We start from the raw sequence: 6,931 nt of genomic DNA, 5'->3' as shown, positions 1-6,931 counted from the left end.
AGAAAGGATTCATGAACCTCAGACAATCTGCAGGAGGGATGACACCTTCCTCATCCTCTTTTTCTTTCCCATTCAGAAAAACTAGTTCTGGAAGGGTGTTATGAGGAAGTAGGAAGTGAGCAACAAGATGGCCTTCCTCTGTGTCAAGTTCTTTGTAGGATAAAGTTGAACCAAGAGGCCATGTACCATACTGGACATGAGCACCAATTCTGGTGTCAGCTTCCTGGGTTCAAAGCCCAGCTCTCCTATTTGCAATCTTTAGGACCTATGACCAGTTTGTGAACCTCTCTGTGCCTCTGTTTCCTCACCTGTAAAATGGGATTAGGAACCTTCCTCACCAAGTTGTTTGTAGGTTAACTGAGTCAATTGTGCAAGACACCTGAAAAGTGCCTAGCTCATGGTGCGTGCTGTGGAAGAATTCGCCGTTAACTGTCTCCAGCAAAGTGGCCAGAAAACAGAACACTCAGCTCTTCTTCTCAGCCCACAAAGCTGTGTTGGCAAGGAAAGTCCCCAATTCTGTGAGTGCTTCACTTTTAAACATCATACACTGTTCTATGCCACGCATGGTGCCAGGTGATCACACACTTGATTTTATTCAAACTTCACACAACCCTGAGAGACAAATGTTGTTATTTCCATTTTACTGATGAAGAAATGGAGGTTCAGCAGAGTGAAATAAGTTGCTCCAAACAACCTAGTTAGCAAGTTCTTCATTTGCCTCCAAAGCACGTACCGGGTTGGTTTCTTTGGAAGTAGATGATGAGACAAATCTGGGTGCAAGATGTTTACCAGGGATTAGCCCTGGTGAAAAGAAAGGGGAGGAGAGAAGGCTGAGTAAAGAGAGAGGACGAGCTGTGATACAGGCCTGACAAAGGCTCACTCAACATAGCAGATGGCTCACTGCCATGATTGGCCATCAGAGTTGTGCCATGTTGGGTAGAGATGCTCAGGGCTTTGCACAGCCTCCTTGCTCAGTTACCAGGTATGGGCTGCCCTGGAAAGGGCACAACCTCAGACGGTGTGACTCTGTAGCAGGGACAGACCCTGAAGGAGCCAGCGGCTGGAGACTGTCTACTGACGGACAGCTCCATACAAGCCCTTCCTTGGAGACACACTGCTTGCCTCATCCCTGTGTCTACTACAGTCTACCCCTTGCATTACTCCAGTACACTTGTCCATATGCATTCATGGAACATCTCCTCAAGGATACCAGTGGGCTTCTCTTTCTGAAGGAAAACTTAGAAGAGGAAGATGAATGGGATAAACTTTAGCCCTCACTGTTGTCATTAGTCTAGGAGACACAGCTGATACTCCTTCTTCCTCCATTACCTGTCTGGATCATTGTCACCATTAGATACCACCTCTGCTAGTTTCAGTGGCTTTTTAAGTAGTGTGACCTGGAGTCTCATTCCCAAGGGGTCTGAGCCTTGACCACCAAGTTGCTATAGACTACAAGTTTGTGTCCTCCCACCCCAAATTTATATGTTGAAGCCCTGATCGCTAGTGTGATAGTATTTGGAGGTAAGCCTTTGGGAAATAATTAGAGTTAGAAGAAGTCATAAACCTGGAAGCTGCTCCTGATGGGATTAGTGCCCTTACAAGAAGAGGAGGAAACCAAGAGTTCTCTCTTTCTCTACCACATGAGGACACGGCAAGAAGGCAAACCACAAAGCTGGCCCTTAACCAGATACAGAACCTGCCAACACCTTGATCTTACAATTCCCAACCTCCAGAACTCTGAGAAATAAGTATTTATTGCTTAAACTACCTAGTCTGTGATACTGTGTTATAGCAGTCCAATTGGATGAAGACATACGGCCTTTTCAGAATGAGGTTGCTGTTCTTGTTCATTTGTAGTCACAAGTAGGAAAGGAAGTACCAAAAGAAACCCGAATGGGTGACCTGGGTTCCACATGTATTCCTCCATGACCCATTTTGTAATAATCACAGCCTTCTCCCTCCTGATGATTGTGTTGATTACCTCTGCCAGAATGGTGACACCATTCCTTGTTTGCTGGTCCCCGGAAACAAGGAACAAAAAATGCCTAGACGGCAGCTGTAGCTTCTAATGTAAAGGTACCCTTGCTAAATCCACTGGTGAAAGGGTATTCCTTTTTGAGGATGAGAATTTCTAACCCTGCAGAACCCAGAGTTACAGGAATGAGAAATCTAATAGTGTGTTACTATCAGTATTGACCGGGGCGGTGCAAGGGGGGGCAGATTCCTGTCTCTACCCTTGGAAGTATGGGTCTGTTCCTATGATGAAAAAACCACTGACTCTTCAAGATGGAAAGGCCTCAATACAGTCAATGTCTCACTAATTGATTAATTGATCTTCCTGAACAATGGTGCCATATTGGAAGATCAGCATCAGCTGGCATGTTGGATATTCAGTAGTAATAAGGGTTAGAGCAGACTTGGTAAATGTATTTTACATTGTTAGGTGCATGTGTAGCCTCCATATCTATCACTGTGGCTACTTCATTCATACGTGGGGTTTTTTTGTTTATTTTAGCACTGGAGTGGTTGTTGATAAGGGCTGAATTCAACTGGCAACGTCATTGTCTGGTTTTTTAATGTCTCCTCCATAGTGCATGCTACCTGGTGAATGTTAACATGTGATACAAAGATTTTCATTCTTCTGTTCACTCTCCTATGTCCATCCACCCTAAATAATAGTGAATACCTACTTTAATTAGAATGGTCAGGAATTATCTCTCTGAAAAAGTGACGTTTAATTTGGGAACTTTAGAATATAAGGAGGCTGGGGTGCCTGGGTAGCTCAGTGGGTTAAGTCCCTGCCTTTGGCTTAGGTCGTGATCTCAGGGTCCTGGGATCGAGCCCCACATGGGGCTCTCTGCTCAGCGGAGAGCCTGCTTCCTCCACTCCCCCGCCTCTCTGTCTACTTGTAATCTCTCTCTGTCAAATAAATAAAATCTTTGGAAAAAAAAAAGAATATAAGGAGCCAGCTGTGGGGAAAGCCAGGGGAAGGGCATTCCAGACAGAGCAGACAGCATGTGCAAAGGGCTGTGGTATAGGGAACATGGCCAAGGAGAGAACACAGTGTGGTCGCACACAGCAGGAACAAAAGAGTGATGTAAGGAGAGGCTGGCATGGAAAGGCACTGAGCAAGGGGGCTGAAATGATGACATTCACATGTTCTAAAGCTCATTCTGGCTGTAGTGTGGAGGACGGATTGGAAGGAAGCCAGGATGATGTTGGGAGACGACTAAGAAGCAGTTTTAATAGCCTGTGAGAGATAACATCGGCCTTGATTAAGGAGGTAGCAAGGAAGAGTCATAAGTGAATGGTTCAAAAGCTCTTTTGAGGGTTGAATTGATTTGTTCTATTGAAGACTAATTGTCATAATAACAAAAATGTATATTTTTCTAAATACAAAATAAAATGCCACTTAATACAAAGTCCATCTCCTCACATAATGATAGAAAGGATGAATCAGAGTCTCAGAGCTATCCTAAAACCCATGCTCTTTACTCAGTTGGCAAGAGAGCATACTTACCAAGTAATGTAGGTAGAAATAAGCCCGTCTGGTTTCTTGGGGTTTTTTTCTGGGTTACAGTTCTGATGAAATAAATAATCAGGACCAAAGAAATCAATGAAGCTTTTCAGACGCAGAGCCTGGGAAGGAATGGTGGAAGTGAGGACAAATGAGCACACGGTCAGAAATCCGAAAACCAAGGAAAGATGCTAGAACTCCCAAGACGGTAAGTGAAGCTGCAAAGAGTCCTTTTGGTCTCTGTAGGCCCTGAGGACATCTCTGATGCAGCCAGTAAAATAATGCAAGTTAATAACAATGAACTTGCCTGTTTATTCACTAGATGCCCTCCAAATAACATTATCCTTTGAAGCTCTTCGAAGGGCAACAGTACCGTCATCCGGAAATTTTTATCCAGTGCACATATTCTTCGGCAACAATGCAGGACAAATGAGATGTTGTCATATTTTAAGTCCCCAACTGAATTGGCCCACAGCACCACAGTCAATGCCTGAAGAAAAAGTAAAACACAAAAACGTGTGGAAGGAATTGGTTCCTATCCTTAAGAAATGCACAGTTCCTAGCAAGGCCTATGGAGGCTGGCAGGAGCATGGCTAATGGTTTTTTCAAATCTCCACAAAGCCTTCAAACTGAAAACTGTCTTCCCTGTGAAAACCCAGGTGTGAACACAGCCTGAATCGTGAAACACTGCGGCATTTCATAGTTTTGCACAGCAGAGCTGAGCCAAAAGTAACTTCCAAGCCCATTACAAACTTGCTGTGCAAGTGGAGGAAGACACGTTCATTTGAGAGCTGGGGAGTGACTCTTATAGGGTCCCAGGGGACCCAGTATCAGTGGCGCTCACTGCTTCCTCTTCCCTGGATGCAACAATATATTAAGAGAGAAAAAAAAAAGAGGAGGCTGGTTCTTTTCATGATTTTTCCTTTTTAATTTTTGTTGAAAATGGAACTGTGTTCTCTTGATCCTTCAAACAAATGGAAGGGAAGTGGAAGCCCAAAAGTTTCTCTTAGGCTCCCCAGAGAGGGGAGCTGTGTTTGTAGTGCGATGTGGGAAAAGTCCTTGTGTATCTGCCGCATTGTCATGTCGTACCAGAGTGATTTGTAGTAGGAAATGTGGGATGAATACAAATTTTATGTAAGAGAAAGTGAAGGAGCCCCAGTCTTTGAATCCAAAGATCTCAGTTTGCCCTTCCTCCCTAAGACTTGCTTCTCCTGACCACAGCACACCCTGCCCCCCATCCTCATTAGATGATGAAAGAAACACAAGAACACTCTCTGAACTTGACCCAAACATTGTCCAGCCAGAAATCTTTGTTATTCAGAATGCCCTTGGGCAGGGAAGGGGGAACAGGAGGGAGTTTGGAAGGACAAGCCTGAGAATACAGAAGCATTGCAAAGGGGGGCATTAAAGTTTCTGGCATCCCACCTGAAGAATCATTTTAAACTGATGTTTGCAATAAGTATTGCAAACTGGGTACATCTTAATAAACAAATGGTCTTTGGAAAGAAAATGAAGAGATGCATTAAGAGATGTCTAAAAGGATTATAAAGATACTTCTCTAATTTCAGCAATTCATCATTTCAAGCAAACTGGCAAATAATTTTGTTTCTTCTTCCAGAAAGTAGTAATAATGAAACTGTTCTCCAACTTCTGTCAGAAGAGGGGATGGATGAGGTAAAATCTATTAATCATTCTGGACTTGCAATGATAACTGTGTCATTTGCCTTTGTTGAAGGACAGCTTCCCTTCCAACCTGTCACAAGCCTAGCGAAGAAAATAGCTGTGCTGGACGCCCCGCTGCCAACACCAAGATCGGCCCCCGCCGCATACACACAGTCCAAGTCCGGGGAGGCAATAAGAAATACCGTGCCTTGAGGCTAGACGTGGGGAACTTCTCCTGGGGCTCTGAGTGTTGTACGCGCAAAACGAGGATTATTGACGTTGTCTACAATGCATCCAACAACGAACTGGTCCGCACCAAGACCCTGGTGAAGAACTGTATTGTGTTCATTGACAGCACACCTTACCGACAGTGGTACGAGTCCCACTGTGCACTGCCCCTGGGCCGCAAGAAGGGGGCCAAGCTGACGCCTGAGGAGGAAGAGATTTTAAACAAAAAACGATCAAAGAAAATTCAGAAGAAGTATGATGAAAGGAAAAAGAATGCCAAAATCAGCAGTTTTCTGGAGGAGCAATTCCAGCAGGGCAAGCTTCTTGCATGCATCGCTTCACGACCAGGCCAGTGTGGCCGAGCAGATGGCTACATCCTAGAGGGCAAGGAGCTAGAGTTCTATCTGAGGAAAATCAAAGCCCGGAAAGGCAAATAAATCTTCCTCCCTCCTTCGGTCATGTAATAAAGGTGTTTATTGTCCTGTCAAAAAAAAAAAAAAAAGAAAATAGCTTTGCTTCTCAAATCAGGCTAATGTTTAAAATCCTCAGCCATGGTTTTGCAAGACTGTAGACCCCGAGCATTGAGTCAACTGCCTCTTCTGAAAAACCAGCTGAAAATAAAAGGAATATGAAATCCCCAGTGATAGTAGAGTCTTTAAAGGAAGAAAAAGCAAAAACCAAAGCAAGGTTAGGCAGAGACTTAGAAAGAGATAATTACAATGCCAGCCTCTCAGGGGACCTTTCATAAACATCATTGACAATAATGCTGCATCTCTAGGAAGTAGCCACCACCACAGGGTCTAATCCCCTCAGAAGTCACTCTAAGCCCCTATCTGAGACACAGATGATTTTGTGGATTTCAAAGGGCTCGGTCTTTCCGAAAGCTCTGCATGCCTCCATGCTGTTAATCCCTTTACCTTCCTGCAGGGACACTTTACTTTTGACCTCAGGTTTATCTAATCAAATCCTTTGCCTTATTTGGACTGTTAACTCCCTGAGCAAAGGGCTTGCCCACCACCACATCATCTCCAAGTTTTTAGGCCAACCAGAGACTGGATGTGACTGCTATCTCTACTTCTCCTTGGGATAGTATAAGAAGGTATGAGATCAATACATGAGGTTACAAGAAAGATCCTGCAAAGGGACCTGCACAAAATGATGCTGTTCAGAAATATACATCTTTCCATGAAGGTTAAACTCTACAGAGAAGGAGGAGCTTCCAGAATGGTCCTGTGAGGATCTCACTGAAACCTCAACCCCAGAGAGACATCTATTAAACTATTAAAAGTAGCAGAGACAATCATACAAAAATCTCCGGAGATGGACCAGAAAGGGCTTACAATAATTTAAGTAATATTTATTGACCACACCTAAAGAAACTCAGTAGGGAGAGTAAAAGACATGGCTGCACCCATCCCATCTACCCAGATCCAGTGTGGTGGGAGATCAGTTCAGTGAGGTTGACAGCCAAATGGCAAGTCCCATGTCCTTAGCTCTGTGCAGACCTCTGGGTGGGGGGCCAAG

The 6,931-nt window shown here is 44.2% G+C and overlaps 1 pseudogene across 1 annotated transcript; it reads left to right on the top strand.

Annotated features, from left to right (window-relative positions):
- Nucleotides 1–3,043: 3,043 nt before the first annotated feature.
- Nucleotides 3,044–5,887, top strand: LOC111155255 (annotated as a pseudogene). The gene is made up of 2 exons (XR_002641129.1): nt 3,044–3,252; nt 5,253–5,887. The product of XR_002641129.1 is annotated as a 40S ribosomal protein S8 pseudogene (transcript).
- The last annotated feature ends 1,044 nt before the right edge of the window (nt 5,888–6,931 follow it).

The sequence above is a fragment of the Enhydra lutris genome, unplaced genomic scaffold, assembly GCF_002288905.1.
Source record: "Enhydra lutris kenyoni isolate GAN:26980312 unplaced genomic scaffold, ASM228890v2 scaffoldscaffold40, whole genome shotgun sequence".
Classification (NCBI taxonomy): Eukaryota; Metazoa; Chordata; class Mammalia; order Carnivora; family Mustelidae; genus Enhydra; species Enhydra lutris.
Note: the sequence above shows the minus strand (reverse complement) of the source record. Positions and strands in the feature narration are given on the sequence as shown.